The following is a 19016-nucleotide window of genomic DNA, read 5'->3' as shown; positions in this document are numbered from 1 at the left end:
GAAATTTGTTGCCTTTATTATTGAGAATCTACACAGGAGTAGTTGAAAGGGTAATATTTTCCAGTATTAAGGTGTATTTACTCCTTGCTAACCATACATATGGAACATTGCCTCAACAACCCACTCACATATCCTTTGAAAGTCACATCCTTACTTAACATCTGAACATTAATCGATTAATGTATAACTCTTGTATTAGTATAATACAAGAGTATTAGTGTAATTCTTGCTGATATACTTGGCCAAGTTTTCTAATGTGTTTGTGTGGTGTTACCCACACAAACACAATTTATTTAAAAATCATGGTTTCAAAAGCTGTTCATGATGATTTGTTACAGGAATTCGGTTTTCCAACACCAGTTCCACCTTGACCGTCACTATCACTCCACCATTGTCTCCATTTCCCCGTTTGATCAAGAAAGCAAACTTAAATCAGCTTTTTATTAATTATTGATGAAATGCATTTAGTGAGACCTTCAGGTGGTCAGTAACTAATTCTTCCAGGAGGTATGGTTCTGGGGAAAGAGGCCTTGAAATATTAATTCTTGGCCCTGACACTTCCTCCCTACAAGTACTTCACTTCTCAGATCCTATTTCCTTGTCTGGGGAAATGGAGGTGGTGTTGCCTCACCTCAATATGATAAAACTATGTAAAATACTAGACATATGACTTGGGACATGATAATTATTTAATGGTTATTGGCTCCTTTTACAACAAGCACACCAGTGAAGTCTCTTCTGGAGTCCCCCAACAAATAGACTAGAATAGAGATCTTGATGTGAAGCTCAGTTCTCTTTTAACAATATTATCATCTTTAATTTAGCGGAAAAGGTGGAGTGAGGAAGGAAGTCAAGAAAGGGTGTAGAACCATAAAAGGCAGAAGGCAAAGGGAACGTTCCCAAGAAAATGCAAAGCAGTCCATTGGGTGTGAGAATGTTCTTGGGGTAAGAACATAGATACAACATATTATGCGTCATCCTTAGAGTTCTATTGTCTGTAATTTATACAAATAATTTAATCTACATAATGGTTTATGTGTGTGTGCTGTTTTTTATTTACCTTTTAGGGATCATTGGGTAAGATTAATCACTTCACTTAATCACTTAATCCCCGTTATTCATCAATTTACTCGAGCGGGTGCCAGTAACGTCTCCATTCATCCCAGTTGCGTGCTAGCATAGCCCAATGGTATCTGTTCGTTCTAGGAACATGCAGAGCCTCAAACCGATCATTCAGGGTCTTGACGAAGAAGTCCGACCATCTTGTAGGTGGGCGTCCACGTGATCTTTTGATGTTCCGTGGAATCTAATCAGTAATGGCTCTAGTCCAGCGGTTGTCTGTAAACCTCATTATGTGTCCAGCCCATCTGATTTTTGATGTCTTGGCAAATGAGACAGCGTCCCTGATTCTTGAGCGTTGACGAAGATCAGAACTCCGGATTCTAGCTCTCATTAGAGTGAATTGTGATATTCCAAGCATAGCTCTTTCGATTCCTCTTTGAGAGACCCGAATAGCATTCTCATCCTGTTTTCGTAGGGTCCAGGTCTCTGAGGCATATGTTAATGCAGGAAGAACAGTGGAATCAAGATGTGCTCGTAGCTGGAGGTTCTTTGTCCTTTTAGTTATTTCTTCAACGTTCTTGAAGGCATTCCAAGCCGCTCTCTTCCTCCTGTGCAACTCAGGTGCCAGGTCATTCATCATGTTGATTTCTCGACCTAGGTATATATAACTGTTGCATTCGGAGATGGTGGTTCCGTTGAGAGCGAATGGAGCGTCAGGAACAAGGCTGTTTCTCATAAACATTGTCTTCGTAAGATTCAGCTGTAGTCCGACCTTTCCACATTCACGGTCAAAGTTGTTCAGCATTTGTGCCGCTTGGCTGATGTTTGGTATTATTAGAACGATGTCATCAGCAAAGCGGAGGTGGTGTAGTTGCCGACCATCTATCTTCACTCCCATGCTTTCCCATTCCAGTCGTTGCATGATGTTCTCGAGGGTGGCACTGAAGAGTTTTGGTGAAATGGTATCACCCTGCCGAACCCCTCTCTTGATATGGATGATTACTTCTTTGTAGAATGGTGAGATCTTGGTAGTGAATCTGCAATAGAGCTCACGAAGGATCCTGATGTATTGAGTTTGTACGCCCTGATTGGCGAGGGCTTCCATGACCGCTTCCGTCTCAACAGAATCAAAGGCTTTCTTTAAATCAATAAACATTAGACAGAGTGGCATCTTGAACTCCCGAGAAACCTCAATGAGCTTAGTAATCGTGTGGATATGGTCGATGGTACTGAATCCTTTTCGGAATCCGGCTTGTTCACATAGTTGTCCTTCATCTAGTGTTCTGCTAATCCTATTCAGGATGACTCGAGTGAACAGTTTGTAAACGATAGACAATAGGCAGATTGGGCAATAGTTGCCAATGTCGTGGATTTCTCCCTTCTTGTATAGTAGTATAGTCCTGCTGGTTTTCCATTGGGATGGAAACTTGCATTCAGACAGGTAGCATGTGAAGAGCCGAGCCAATATATTGATGAGTACTGATGGTAAGTTCTTCAGGTGTTCAGGTCTGATCTTGTCTGGGCCAGGTGCTCTTTGTTTCTTTACCGACGAGATGGCATGTTGGATTTCGGAAGGGAGAACATTGGGAACGACATATCCATCATGTGGTATGTGGTATGTGGGCAAGTGGACATGGCTATTAAAGAGATCTGAGTAGAAGTCATGAATAATCTTCTCCATTACCCTTCTGGAAGATGTGATAGATCCATCATGATGTCGGAGGGCAGTCATCTTGGTTTTGTAGTTGGTGAAGGACAGGCGGGCATTACGAATGCTTTTCCCAGCTTCTGCTGCATCTACCAGTACTGCTGCTCTCCTGTTTTTGAGGTCATCTTTGATGGCTTCTCTGCACTGTTTTGCCAGTTCGAATGTTCGCTTGTGGTTGCCTGAGGCATGTGCCAAGCCACGTTGGCGAATAAGTTCAAGAGTGTTCGAAGAAAGGCGGTTTTTTGTGGTTATCTCTCTCTTGGCATTCCTCGCACAATCATGGAGGTGCTGAATCATTCGATCGTATTCCTCATCAATGTTGTCAAATGACGGCATCTTCCCATGTTGCTGCAACAGAGCCAAAGAGCTCCCAGTTGGTGGTCGTTCTGGGAGTCCTCTTCTTAAACCTTGCATTCTTTTCTCCTAGTTCTGTGAGGTAGAATTTTGCACGAAGAAGACGGTGGTCTGATCCCGTTTGGAATTTTGGGACAATAGCAACATCGGTTAGGCAAAACCGCCGATTGAATATGATGTAGTCTATTTCATTGTGGAACCGTCCATCAGGAGACTCCCATGTCCAATGTTTAGATTCAGCCTTTTGGAACTGTGAGTTACCATGGAAGGTTTTGGTTGACATAATGAACTCAGACAGTCTGTCACCCTGTTCGTTCCATTCTAGGCCATGGGTCCTGTTGTGGAGTTCATCGACTGATCTTCTTGGTCCTATCTTGGCATTAAAATCACCGACAATGATCTTGTAGAAAGAAGGTGTGATCTTCTTTATAGAACTTCTCCAGCTCCATGTAGAACTTCTCAGTTTCTCTTTCACCATAACTGAATGTTGGTGCATAGACAACAAAGATAGAAACTGCCGGTAGTGAGCCACATCTATTCAAGTGTAATCGTCCGATTCGGGTTGTTAGGCATTCGAATGAATCAATGCTCGTGGCTAAGTTTGTGTTGACAAGGATACCGCACCACCGACGCCTCTGTTATCACATGTTCCAAGGAACAGTTCTTCTCCAGTGTCGAAAATGGCATGATGAGATTGATGTCTTCTCGTTTCGGTCAGACCAATGATGTCGTACTTGATCTTTCGTGCTTGTACCATAAGGTCTTCAATGGATGCAGCAGATACCAGCGTACGAGCATTAAAAGTACAGACAATCATTTTTGTTTTTTTTCGTTTTGGCAGCCTATTTCTTTTTTTTTTCCCCTTTATTGTATTTTATTTTTTTTAAAGTTGTAGATTTACAATTTTTTGTGCTTTGGTTTCAATTATACAATGATCAGATACCCATCCCTCCACCAGTGCCCATTTTCCACCACCATGGATAATATCCCTCCCACCCCCATCCTCCCATCCCCCCCTGTCTCTGTGGCAGGTTGGCAGCCTATTTCTGCCTTGGTATTTTATCAGCCTTTCCTTCCATATCCGTCTCGACTCTGCCATATTCAGGGTTAGGGGAATGAGATCCATTTATTACTGGATTTGGCATATCAATTTGGTCTATTTGGCATAGACCACGGATAGCTTGCCAGGCTCTGCCATGCGGGTGGGATTTAAAGATACCCTGAAAACTTAGAGAAAAGTAAATAAATAGTCGCGTGGCCGCGAAGCTTGGGTAAGATTAACATCTTATAATAGACTATTGTTAACAATAAGTGTAATAAAAAGCACTAAATAAAAATCTATCATTTATCAACTATTTTAATTCTTTTTTGTGAAGATAGCCACACCTGAGGATGTTTGATGGCCACTTCCAGTCATGCTGAGGACCAAATCCAGATCACATGAATGCAAAGCATGTGCTCCAGTCCTTAATTAATTAACTAATTAAAATAACTTTTAATGATTTTAATCATTAATGAGGGCTATCTCCCTGGCCCTCAATTTTTAACTCAGTGTGTTATATATAATTGCATTCAAGTGTTGTAAAATCAAAATAAAAGTAATTGTAAATACTTTTCTTTGAGCAAATGAGTAGTGCTGGCCTAGAGCAAGAGTACAGAAGGTAGGGTATTTGCCTTGTACATGGATGACTCTGGTTCATCCTTGGAAACTCATAATGTCCCCTAGGCACCGCCAGGAGTAATTCATGAGCACAGAGCCAGGAGTTACCCCTGAGCACCTACTGGGTGCAACCCAAAAACAAAGAAAAAAAATGAGTAGTGTTTAAGGAAAGTCAACTTGCCAGAAATTCTGTTTGACACTTTTAGTCCTTGCGTAAACCAAGTTACTGGTTTTAGTTACTGATTTCACTCATCTTGGTATAATCTAAATCCATGCATTTTGTTGTAAATTTCATAATTTTGTTCTTTCTTAGAGCTGCATTGTATTGCATTGTGTATGCAAACCAGTCTTTTTGTTTGTTTGTTTTTGGACCGCACCTGGTGGTGACTGGGACTTTTGGCTCTGCACTCAGGGATCACTCCTGGTGGGCCTGGGGGGACCACGTGGGGTGCCTGGCATCAAATTCAGTTGCATGCAAGACAAATGCCCTACTATCACTTCTGCCCTAATATACCACAACTTTTTTTTTGGCTTTTTGGGTCACACCCAGCAATGCTCAGGGGTTGCTTCTGGCTCTGCAATCAGGAATTACTCCTGGCGGTGCTCGGGGGACCATATGGGATGCTGGAAATCGAACCTGAGTCTACCACATGCAAGACAAACGTCCTATCTGCTGTGCTATCACTCCAGCCCCTATACTACAACTTCTTGATCCATTCATCTGTTATTAGACATTTGTGTATTTCCATATCTTGGCCATTGTACTAAGTGTGCTGATGAACATAGTTGTACATATATCTTTTCAAATGAATGTTTTTGTGTTTTGGAGATAGATATCAAGAAGTATATTGTTAGGTTATATGGTGAAAACAGAGAGAAAGGAATAGATGCTGAATGATTTTCCTTATGTGTGTGACTTTATGATAAGTTGGCAAGGCAGCAACAAAGGTCCAAAGGCAACAAAATGGGAGAACTGATCCATATTGCTGAGGTGGAAAGTGTAAAAAGGAGGAGTGTTGGTGTCCTTGGGTAAAAAGGTGTGAAAAGGAGGGGTTTTGGTGTCCTTGGGTACATTGGTATGGATGTGGTGTTGGAATTATGTGCATGAGAAATTACTATTAATAGTATTGTCAACCACAGAATCTCAAATCAATACAAAAGGAGAAAAAGAAAGAAACTGGTGAGCGATCTTGATCTCCCCTATTCCCAGCTGTGTGATTTGACTCTTAATTTCAGCGTTAGCTGATTATTTGGGGCTTGCTCATGTTTGCATTGCTGACTGATCCTCCTAATATATGTCCCCCACTCCCACATGCATGGGGCTGGAAACGCGTCTAGGAAGAGGTACAGAATAAGTGCTAGGAGAACTAATTAGGTTAACACACTTAGTGTTCAGGACCTGTGAGCTACCTGAGGTCACAGAGCTAGTAAGTAGCAAAGCTAGGATTCAAACTTGAAATTGAATGTGTAGATGGTATATTAGAGTTAAACAAAGAAGAAGGGTGTGAGGTGGACTCTAGTTAAATTGCGTGCTAAGCACCACCATGTATTTCTCAAAGCAGTTGGAAACTCTCAGCCTCATAATTACTCAGGGTTCTGTTAAGAGGTGTTCCTCTGGGTGTCCTTCTAGGCTAACTGAATCACAGTGCCTAATCATGAGGCCCAGAGAACTGCAGTGTAGCACACATACCAGGAGAGGTCTTTTAAGTTTGAAATTGCTCCCCAGAAGTGTTTAAAGCATTTGAGATTAGTTGATGTTCATAGATAGACTGGAACATAATTGAGATCAAAGAGATCACAGATTTTCAGGGACTTTGAAAGAGTTGGATGATTAATTTTTATGGAGTGACACACTAGAAAAGTGCATTTTCACATTTGGTCATAACAGTGATTAGAAGTGAGTAAGGAAATATAATAGGAAAATTATATAAATATTTTCAGATTTGTATTTTTCTGATGTGACCTTCACTTAAGAATTCTTATACAGCACTCGCTTTGGCAGCACATATACTAAGATTGGAACGGTACAGAGAAGAATAGCATGGCCCTGTGCAAGAATTACACACAAGGATTCTTTGGTTTTTTTTTCTTTAGATTTTTAAAAAATTAATTTTATTGAATCACCATGAGATAGTTACAAACTTTCATGTTTGGGTTACAATCACACAATGATCAAACACCCATCCCTCCACCAGTGCACATTCCCCACCACCAACATCCCCGGTATAACCCCTTTCCCACCCTCTCTCTGCCTCCATGGCAGGTATGATTCCCCATAATCTCTCTCTACTTTTAGGCATTATGGTTTGCAATACAGACCCTGAGAGATTATTATGTCTGGTCCTTTATCTACTTTCTGTACACATCTCCCATCCTGACCGATTCCTCAAGCCATCTTTTTCTTAGTGATCCTTTGTCTATTCCAGCTGCCTTCTCCCCTTTGCTCATGACACAGGCTTCCAGCTATGGAGCAATCTATCTGTCCCGTGTGTCTACTGTCCTTAGGTGTCAGCTTCATGTTATGTTGTTTTATACTCCACAAATGACTGCAGTCCTTCTATGTCTGGTCTTCTCTTTCTGACTCATTTCACTTAGCATGATACTCTCCATGTCTATTCATTTATAAGCAAAGTTCATGACTTCATTTCTCCTGACAGCTGCATAGTATTCCATTATGTAGATGTGACAAAGTTTCTTCAACCAGTCATCTGTTGGAGGGTACTCGGGTTGTTTCCAGATTTTGGCTATTATGAACAGTGCTGCAATGAACATATAGGTACAGATGTCATTTCTACTGTGCTTTTTTGCATCCTCAGAATATATTCCCAGAAGTGGGATCATATGGCAGCTCAATTTCTAGTTTTTGAAGGACACACAAAGATCCTTATACTGGGGGCCAGAGACATAGTACAGCAGGTAGGAGGTTTGCCTTGCATGTGACTGACCTTAGTTCAATGGCCAGCACCCCATATGGTCCTGGAGCCGACTACAAATGATTCCTGAGCACAGAGCCAGGAGTAACCCTGGAGTATCATTCATTAGATGTAGCTCCAAAGTAATAACAACCAAAAAAAAAAAAAAAAGAAAACCTAAAGAATTCCTGTACCTGAAATAAAAGAGGACATGAGGAAATGGAAAGATATCCCCTGCTCATGGGTCGGGAGACTTAACATTGTCAAAATGGCAATACTACCGAAAGCATTGTATAAATTCAATGCAATGCCTATTAGGATACCCATGACATTCTTCAAAGAAATGGAGCAAACACTCTTGAAATTTATATGGAACAATAAGCCCCCACGAATAGCTAAAGCAATTCTTGGGAAAAAGAAAATGGGAGGAATCAACCTCCCGAACTTCAAACTGTACTACAAAGCAGTAATAATTAAAACAGCATGGTACTGGAACAAAGGCAGAACTGCAGACCAATGGAACAGGGTTGAATACACTGACATCTCTCCTCAATCATATGCTCATCTAATCTTTGATAAAGGTGCAAGTAATGTGAAGTGGAGTAAGGAAAGCCTCTTTAATAAATTGTGTTGGCATCACTGGACGGCTACATGCAAAAAAATAGGCTCAGAACTCTGCCTAACACCATGTACAAAAGTAAGATCAAAATGGATTAAAGACCTCAACATCAGACCAGAAACCATAAGGTACATTGAAGATAAAATTGGCAAAACCCTCCATGACATTGAAGCTAATGGTATCTTCAAAGATGCCACGCCACTGGCCGAGCAAGTGAAAACAGAGATAGATAAATGGGACTATCTTAAACTAAGAAGCTTCTGCACCTCCAAAGAAACAGTGACCAAAATACAAAGACAGTCTACAGAATGGGAAAGGATATTCACCGAATACACATCTGACAAGGGGTTGATATCCAGGATATACAAAATACTGGTTAAACTCCACAAGAAGAAAACATCCAACCCCATCCAAAAATGGGGCAATGAAATGAACAGAAACTTTCTCAAAGAAGAAATCCGAATGGCAAAAAGCACATGAGAAAATGCTCTACATCATTAATCATCAGGGAGATGCAGATCAAAACCACAATGAGATACCATCTCACACCTCAGAGACTGGCCCACATTCAAAAGAACAAAAGCAACCGATGCTGGCGTGGATGTGGCGAGAAAGGGACACTCCTTCACTGTTGGTGGGAATGTCCACTGGTTCAGCCCTTCTGGAAAACAGTATGGACGATTCTCAAAAAATTAGAAATTGAGCTCCCATTTGACACAGCAATACCACTCCTGGGAATATATCCCAGAGAGGCAAAAATGTGTAGTCGAAGTGACATCTGCACTTGTTTGTTCATTGCAGCACTCTTTACAATAGCCAGAAACTGGAAGAAACCTGAATGCCCAAGAACAGATGACTGGTTAAAGAAACTTTGGTACATCTATACAATGGAGTACTATGTAGCTCTTAGAAAAGATGAAGTCATGAAATTTACATACAAGTGGTACAATATGGAAAGTATCATGCTAAGCGAAATGAGTCAGAAAGAGAGGGATAGACATAGAAAGATTGCATTCATCTGGGGGATATAAAGTAACAAAGTATGAGATTAATACCCAAGAATAGCTGAGATCAGCTATAACTTAGAGGCCAGCCGGGTATCCTAGTGGAAAGGGCAGTTCAGATAGAGAAGGGAGCACCAAATAAAGGATGTTTGGAGGATCCTCCCAGGAGGGGAGATGCATGTCGAAAGTAGACTATGGACTGAACATGTTTGCCACTCAATGCCTCTTTTGCAGACCACAACACCCAAAAGGAGAGAGAGAACACAGGGGATTGCCCTGCCACAGAGACAGGGGGGATGGGGGGATGGGGGTGGGAGGGATATTATCCATGGTGGTGGAAAATGGGCACTGGTGGAGGGATGGGTATCTGATCATTGTATAATTGAAACCAAAGCACAAAAAATTGTAAATCTACAACTTTAAAAAAAATAAAATAAAATAAAGGGAAAAAAATAAAAGAATTCCTGTACCTGATAAAAGGAAATTAAGTTAAAAAATTTTAATGTAGAAAAAGCTACAGCTGTTGATAAAATTCTAGAATTAAAAGTGATTTGGTAACAAAGTTGCAATATTAAAACAAACAGATCTAGAAAATCAAGTTACGTGACCACTGCTACATTTGATTGCAGGGTTGTGAAGTCCTTGGTTAAGAATTTATTGAGAGGATTGTAGCTGTAGGAGTCCAGAGACGTCAGGATGTATGGTCTGGGCTAAAGAGTCCACAGGGCAGCGGCTGTGGGTAGTGGGTGTGGCTGCCTGGACTTCCGAAAGTTGTGGGGGTTGGGGGAGGCTACACCCCCTGACTCTGATTAAAAACACCTGCGTTCTCAGCCTGGGCACTGGGTATCTGGAATTATTTGCAGACTGATCCTCTGCAGAGAGCATTCATGAAGCGGTGGAGCTGTGCCCTTGGTGTAGATGTTATGGTGGGGTGAGGGGACTGCCTCCAGAGTTCCGTCTAGGTGGGTATTCATTCCCCCAGCCTCCCATGGGCGCTCTCGGGCGTTCAGCTTCGGGCACTGGTGATTCCACAAAGTTTAGCTGCTTGGTGTGCATCTCCTGGGAGATTTAGTCAGAGTTTGCTGGAGCTGGCCGGTGTGTGAGTGGACATGGGGTGGTTGCCAAGGAAATTTTTTAAAGAGAAAAACCTTTATCCAGTTATCGACTTCAATCTGTCACGTTATTTGTATTTTATTTTACCTTACTTTATTCCGTGGTGCTCCCAGCTCAGCAGAGCTTAGTGACTCTCTCCCAGAGATGCTGACCTAGAAATTTCTATGCTAGGGGACCAGCAGAGCTACATCCAGCTGTGCTCAGGGTCCAGGCAATTCCAGGCATGGAGCCCAAGGCCTTGTGTTTGCTGGACTCGTGTCTCCTGAGTTCTCTTGAGCTAGCTCCTCTGCCCCTGTCAATATTTTTTATTTAAAATTGAAAAAAAAATTTTTTTTTTGGTTTTAGGATGGAGGGATTGAACCCAGGTCGACTGTTTGCAAGGCAAGAGTCCTATTCCCTGTACTATTGCTCAGTCTCTGCCAAGTTGTTTTTAAAATCAAAGGATACTTTGCATTGTAGAGTTTTCACATTGTGTGAAAATCTACAATCTTACTGGAACCTTACCACAAACATTTGAGACAGCTGGGACAGGCACTCTAGCTATGAAGGAATTGAGGGTCATTGTGGTGACAATAACCACTGAGGTCAGCTCTTGAATTGGCTGTATGCTGTCACAGCAGAACAATCTCAGGGAGGGTAAGAGGGGTAAGAGGCATGCTTTTGGTCTTTGATGTAAGTGACAGTGGCTCGGGTTCTTCCTTCACATCAAAGGGCCAAATTACTTGGTACTGTCATTTCCCAGTAGGAAGGCCATGAAGCCCAGTGGTGGGTTGCTGAACAGGGAGATTGGGAGTGTTTGGTAACCTGATGAGATGACTGCCATGCTCTTTACATACTACCAGAAAGACACAGAATTTAAGATTTCTCCATAGATAATCTATACAGAGTAGTTGATGGCAGTCCCCCCCACCCCCGCCCCAGCCCTTTCTGCTGAGGGAATTCTATCCCTTCAAGGACCCTTTTGAGTAGAGATGGACAGCTCAGAGGGCCTCTCTCTCTCTCTCTCTCTCTCTCTCTCTCTCTCTCTCTCTCAACCTCTCTCCCTCTCTCTCACACATACACACTTTGCCATGCACAAACACTCTCAGTCATTCACGTACAACTCCTCCTCTCTCACACACAAATTCTCCCATACATACTCTTATCTGCTTACTCTCTAACATATAACACACTCACGCACACACTATCTCACACATACTCATACATACTCTCACACACACTCCACACACACTCACATACTTTCTCTTTTTTTTCTCTCACATACACATGCACACTTTCTCTCCTCATACCTACTATTTTTTGAGTGCACTCTTAGAAAAACAAACCTTACTAAGCATATTCTGGAGCATACTAGAACAATCCATCAATTGCATCAGAAGTCCACCTTCAATAGCAGGCTCTTTTCTTTAAGCTTTGCTCCCTAACTCCTTGTTTTCCCCACTTTACAGATTTCAGGTATTTTATCAGGTTTGGTTTTTCTCTGTTACTGTTTTCTTTCAGTTAGAGTGCGGACCTCTTTTACTAATGTTAGATCTTCCAAACAAACCACAGTAAACCCTAAGACACAATGGGAAAGAGTGAATTATTAGACTTGTGCAGATTTGCTCGAGCGGGCCCAGTAACGTCTCCATTGGAGACTTTGTTGTTACTGTGTCTGGCATATCGAACACGTCACGGGGAACTTGCCAGGCTCTGCCGTGCGGGCGAGATACTCTCGGTAGCTTGCCGGGCTCTCTGAGAGGGGCGGAGGAATCGAACTCGGGTCGGCCATGTTGCCTGCGTGCAAGGCAAATGCCCTAAATCTATATGCTCAAACTTCTTGCCATGGTTGTGTGTTTTACTCACAATGAAATGCTCTAAGAGTTGGGTGGAGCTTAGGGCCGTGTTGTTTGAAGATGACATGGAAGGACTGTTTGGAAAAAACAGTCTTCTACAGTTCTTTAGCCCAGTCTGACTGTATTTGGGAAAACAAACTATGTACAGTTTGGGGACTATTCAATTAGTTCCTGCACTCTCACCCCTTAATATGTAGCATATTCTTCCAGTTCAGGAGACAAGAAGTGTTACCAATATGAGGGCATCTTTTCAGAATAAAACTTCTGTTCTGAAGAAAATATTAATCTTAGCCCTAAATGTATATATATATTGCTGTATATTTCCATGTACGAATTTTATTATGTGCTGATGCTGTTTGGAAGGCATGAAGTGAGTTTTTTGATGATTGGAAAAGTGTGAAAATATTGTATTCATTATGTATACCTTATATGGTAAAGAATTGATAGAAGCTAATATTTATTGAGTCCTTTATATGGCAGTTAAAACATTCTTTATGGACCTATGAGATAATGTTATTTTTTAATGCTTTCTATATCAGAGGCACTGAAACTTGTCGAATTATCCAAGGCTACACAGCTAGTGAATATGAGAAAATGTTGGGGGTGGGATTTGAAACCTGTTCTTTTTTTTTCTTTTTGGATCACACCCGGTGATGCACAGGGGTTACTCCTGGCTTTGCACTCAGGAATTATGCCTGGCAGTGCTTGGGGGACCATATGGGATGCTGGGAATTGAACCCGGTCAACCGCGTGCAAGGCAGACGCCCTACCCGTTGTGCTATTGCTCCAGTCCCTGAAACCTCTTCTTCAGCATTGTGCTGAACTGCCTGGTGCAGTAGAGGTTAAAGTAGGTGAAATAAAAATGTGTTCAATTCCCAAGGGGGCAGGTTTCGGATGGGAGGGAAAATGGTGACATCGGTGGAGGGAAGGTCATACTGGTGATGTTGGAACACTAAATACCTGAAACGACTGTATAATGAAGAACTTCGTAAATCACAGTGTTTTTAATAAAATTTTTTAAAAAATGTGGCCAATTTCCTGCTGTCATGGGAAGTCATAGTATATGAAGAAAAAAATGTTGTTAAAGTTTCCAGAAATATGTTTTATAGTTATCCTCTATTATTTAAGTAGTAGTCTAAATATGATCATAAATAAACCCTGATATATTAACTATAGGTAATAGTTTTACTCAGCTGAATCAGGTATTTCTGCTTGGTTAAAGTTGAAATAGAATATCTATCAATCATTTCTCTGTCTCTCCATCTATATCATTATATGAATTGTGAAACAAGGTAATTGCAATATAAAGAAAAACTTGAAGTAACAGACTCCTGAACTATCACTTATGTTGGTATTTGTGTATCTTTCTCATTCTGAAGTCTATGTGCATGATGTGATTTTTTCCCCCCTTTAATTAGGCTTATAGGATTGAGTAATTAAGCATGTAAGGATTCTTGTTAAGCTGAACCAGTAGGGGCTTTGCTCAAGGCTGGGGAAGAACTTAGACATGCAAGGTGAGACATGAGGCTTGCTCAGATGTCCAGGGTGGCAGAACTTTTGTTAATTGGATTCAGGAGGATTCTTACTAAAGTTGAGTTTTGTGGGCCAGCATAGGATTAGCAGAGAAGACCAAGCTTGCACCCTGGTTGAGAGGAGGTGCCAGAGAAGAATCTCTGTTAAGTTGATTTTATCAGAACCAGTGAGACTATTTATTTTTGCTTATTTTGGACCACACCTGGGCATATTCAGGGCTTACTCCTGGCTCTGCACTCTGGGATCACTTCTGGCCATGCTCAGGGCACCCTATAAGATGCTGGGAATCGAACCTGGGTTGGCAGCATGCAAGGCAAATGCCCTCTCCACTGTACTACCTCTCCTGCCCAAGGGAACAAGTCTAGACTTCTTTGAATCTCTTTCTCAAGGCTATCAGTTAGAATCAGCATTCATTCTCCTTTCATGCTAAGTTCGCTAGATGCCTCTATGCTTTAATTCTTGGTGCTGGTGCCTGTGCTCCAGAACTAGTTATTTCAGCTGGGAACCACTTAGCTCACAGTGTAAGTACTGAGAGTGAAGGAAAAGATAAAAGGCCCTCTGACATCAGAGTTTTGTTCCTGGTTGTGCTTCTAGTTTGTTAGAGGTTTAGAGCACTGATCCTCTGGAGCTGTCAGGCCGGACCCAGAGGGCAGGCAGCATTTGAAAGAAAACATTCTCATCCTCCTGAGCCTGGGCAAAGTGTAGGGTTTCAGGCTCCCATTCATCTCTGGGCTCTGTAGATGCACACAGACAGTGATTACCTCCCAGGTTCATAAGCTCACTCTTCATTGTTCACCTACTCCTGCGTGCCTCTTAGGCTCATTCTGGTTTTGAGAAGGGTGTTCTGAGCACATCATATTGTTATTTGATTGGAACCCATTGTTTTTCCAAAGAAGGTAAACTTCACCCTATCTCTCTCCCTGTTCCTGATGCTCTGTCAATCTCTAGGGTCCCTAAGCTTCAGAGATTGTCTACTGTCCCACCTTCCCCTCTTTCCATCTCTTCCATGAGATGGAAAGATTGTCTTTCCATCCCCTGGAAGAGAATGGAAACTGGGATGGCTAAGGGTTGGGTGTTGGCTTAGGATCAATGAGACTGGCTAATTAAACTGTTCATATTTCTTAATAGCAAGTTTAAAGTTTTTTCTCATTGGTGTTCAGTATCATAAAACTTCCAAGCTTTATTGCTTTCTATATATGACACTCTCACCACTCCATCACCAAAATTCTCATGTCAGTCCACCACCAAAATGAGTCCTGCACTCTTTCCTCCCATCCCTGACCCTGTCTCCCTTCTCTCTGGTTGTCACCATAGTTTTCATCAAGTCTAGCAGCTACTTTGTAGAATAATATGTTTCAGTTTAAAAACAGTTGTTTGTATCAAAACAAACTTGTCAAAATGTTGGTCAGAATGGCCATCAAAATGTTACACAGTGGAGCCCAGAGCGATAGTAAAGCAGATATGGTGTTTGTCTTACACATGGCCAACCCAGGTCAAATCCTTGTATACCCCATATAGCCCTTTAAGCCCACCATGAGTGATCCCTGAGTGCAGACCAGGAGTAAGCCTTGAGTCCCACGAGGCATACCACTCGCTCTGCCCCCACTAAAAAATCATGCTTTTTGCCTGTTTTGTAGTGTTTCATAATATCCTGGCTAAATCCTTCCAAACTTATATTTTGAATTTCTTAGAAGGGCATGGGATCTCTCTCTCTTTCTCTTTATCTCCCTCTTTCCCCCACCCCTCTCGGTTCTAGACCATACACCAAGGTCGGAAGTGTGACCAAAGACCCTTCTCATACCTGCCCCTGAATAAAAATGTCCCAAACCTGCTCTTAGTTCCTGAATCCCAGATGGGAGGAAGGGAGGGAAGAGAGTTTGGGGAGAACTCGTCGATCTTAGATTCAATATATTCAATGTGTCCCGCCAGTCTTTATCAGCCTTGCCACTGTGAAGGAGCACTGAGTGTCTTGGCGAATTCCCAGGTCACACCACATGTGAAGGTCCCCTCTGGGCCTGGTCCAGCTCTCTAGGTGGGGCCGGAGGTGGTGAGAGCTGGGCCAAGCACAATTGGAGTCTCTGTCATGCTTCCTTCAGAATTTTCTGGTCCTTTGATTAAGAACCAGGCCCTGCCCACCTCAGGGGAAAGGGCTCTGCTGGGATTTTCACTCACCAGGTGACCTTAAAGTCCAGTAACCTGTAAGTCAGCCAGAAGAGTTTCTGCTTTTTCCGCTCTGTCACATTTTCCACAGCCACACTAATTGTGGACTCCCCAGGGACGGGAAGGAGACATGCGCCATTGTCACACCTGGGATGCTGGTTCCACTGGGCCAGTGAAGGAAAAGCCTATGAGTGTCGGGACCTCTGCTTTCATCCTACACCCCTCTTTAAGCTGTTTAGCAATAAAATAATTCCAAATATTAGCCGAGTCCTTTTTTTTCTTTAAGTTTTCTCAAAAAACAGTTTTTTAAATGGATGATTTGAATATACTTTGAAGGGACTAGGAAAACCTGTCACATTTCTTTGAACCTATTAAAAAAATTCTCAGGGGTTGAAGCAAAAGTGTAGCAGGTAGGGCATCTGCCTTGCATCTGGCTGACCTGGGTTCAATCCCCATATGATTCCCAATCACAGCCAGATATAATTCCTGAATACAGAGCTAAGAGTAACCCCTGAGCAACAAAATCCCAAACAAACAAAAATCTCAAGTTGCAGAAAATACATTACTTTAGAAGATCACATTTTCACTCTTTATTTCATGAATAGAATAATTTAATGTTTTAATGTGATGAATAGAGACGTTACTGGTGCCCGCTTGAGTACATCAATGAACAACGGGATGACAGTGATACAGCGAATGTGATAGTATCATGACTGTGAGTCAGTTTTGTGTTACTTGAGTTCTCTTGCCACAGCATCTCCACTTGCTCCTATGTTGAATAGGATACAGTGCCCTTTTGGATCTGTGAAGAAAGCCGTTATTACAATTTTATATAGCAAGAATAGCTGGAGGTTTAGCATCCAGCCATTCAGATTTATCTTTTTACCCTTTTTGTGAACTCTGAGTTTAATATGATGAAAATGAAAGGGAGGAAAATGCAAATATAAATGAGTTTATATTTCTACTGGTAAAGTCTGCACATTCACACGCATGTGTGAGGACACACACACAATCTTTGTTCAATGTTTGGGCACACATGGTATCAATGGGTTTTTATAGCTGGAAGATCATCTAGTGGTGGAAACCATATTGAAATGGCTTAATTATTTTATAAATACAATGCAATGTTGTGGCAAAAAATCAAACATTGTAGAATAATATTAAAAAGTGCCAGCAAACTATTGACATTCTGTTAACATTTTTTTTTTTATAATTTATTTATTTATTGAATCACTGTGGGAAAAGTTACAGAGCTTTCGGGTTTAGGTCTCAGTCATGTAGATACCAAACACATTTCCCTTTACCAATACTCATTTTTAACCCCGAACCCCAATAGACCCCCACCTCCCACCCCTCCCAATTCTTTGTGAGGCAGATGAGTTCTAGTTAATACTCTATCTACTTTGACTAGATAGATTATTTCGATAGAAGATGCACAATTATTGTTTAGAGTTTACGACCCACCCCTCCCCCAATCAGACATGCTGAAACAGCGTTGTGAAATGATTTGCTTTCTACAACTTGGTTTAAGAATAAGCGGCCGCGCGGTTTTGAATTTCTGCTATTTTACTTATTGACCCTGGAAGAATTTCTATTAAAAGTTAGCTAGTTAAGAGATTGGTTTCTGTGCCCTGGAGTCGTGGTCGTGCCGGAGAGCCGCTCGTGGGGGGCAGCTGGCAACCTCGGTGGGGCGTGGGGGACGGCCCACAAAGCCCCCCTTCCCATGAGGTCCCCGCCGCTCCCCCAAGCCCGGCTCAAACCTGCTTTCCACAAGGCTCCCGTGCGGCCGCCATCTTTCTTTCCAGAGAGGAGCGGGCGGGCCGGTCAACACCCTTCCCCCTCCGGGCAGCTTGGTGGCGCGGATCAACACAAGTCCATTTGCTTTTCTGCTCCAAGCGGCTGGTTCTCTGTGCTAAGTCCTTGTGCCTCTGGGGCCGTGGCCATGCCGGAGAGCCGCTCGTGGGGGGCAGCTGGCGACCTCGGTGGGGCGTGGGGGACGGCCCACAAAGCCCCCCTTCCCATGAGGTCCCCGCCGCTCCCCCGAGCCCGGCTCAAACCCGCTTTCCACAAGGCTCCCGTGCGGCCGCCATCTTTCTTTCCAGAGAGCTCTGTTAACATTTTGGTGAACTCTTTTTCTGTATTTGGTTTGGGGGACAGTCTCTGCCCTACACATAAAGTTGGATCATAGTTACATGCTTTTAAATAATGTAATTCTTTTCATTCAGCAATATTTTGATAGCATTTTATATCCATATAAATAATTAATATAAATATATATCATTATTTTAAATGAGTGCGTTTCTGTATGTAATTTACCTTTCACTTTCTAATTGATGGAATTTGAAGTTGTTTTCCGTTTGTATTATGAACAATTCTGTAATAAACAAAATCTTAGAATCTCTGATTTTTAATCAGAGTTATCGAGATAAATTTGCTCGAGCGGGCCCAGTAACGTCTCCATTGGAGACTTTATTGTTACTGTGCCTGGCATATCGAATACTCTCGGTAGCTTGCCGGGCTCTCCGAGAGGGGCGGAGGAATTGAACTCGGGTCGGCCATGTTGGCTGCGTGCAAGGCAAATGCCTTGTGATAGCACAGCGGGTAGGGCGTCTGCCTTGCACGCAGCCAACATGGCCGACCCGAGTTCGATTCCTCCGCCCCTCTCGGAGAGCCCGGCAAGCTACCGAGAGTATTGGATATGCCAGACACAGTAACAACAAAGTCTCCAATGGAGACGTTACTGGGCCCGCTCGAGCAAATCGATGATCAACGCGAGGGCCTTTATATATTTTATATATCGAGATAAAGGTCCTTATTGAAAGTTACAAGAAAATCTATCAACTTTCCTCTGGTTTTATTTATTTGCTTACTTACTTTTAATTGTGGTAAAATATACAGAAATTAGCATTTATATCATTTAACATTCAAAGTTCATTAGCTTCAAGTACACTCGTGTTGTACAAGCAGCACCCCTATCCATTCACAAAACCTTTTTCATCCTTCAAAATGAAAAACCTGGGGCTGGAGAGATAGTAGAACTGGTAGGGTGTTTGGTT

The 19016-nt window shown here is 42.3% G+C and overlaps 1 protein-coding gene and 1 pseudogene across 3 annotated transcripts in view; both read left to right on the top strand.

The window, feature by feature from the left end:
- Nucleotides 1-19016, top strand: part of PDE1C (phosphodiesterase 1C) — a 661768-nt gene that overhangs the window by 6117 nt on the left and 636635 nt on the right. The window lies entirely within an intron of this gene.
- LOC130027860 (uncharacterized) lies at nt 6771-6871 on the top strand (annotated as a pseudogene).

This window comes from Sorex fumeus, unplaced genomic scaffold (assembly GCF_029834395.1).
Source record: "Sorex fumeus unplaced genomic scaffold, SorFum_2.1 ptg000037l, whole genome shotgun sequence".
Classification (NCBI taxonomy): Eukaryota; Metazoa; Chordata; class Mammalia; order Eulipotyphla; family Soricidae; genus Sorex; species Sorex fumeus.
Note: the sequence above shows the minus strand (reverse complement) of the source record. Positions and strands in the feature narration are given on the sequence as shown.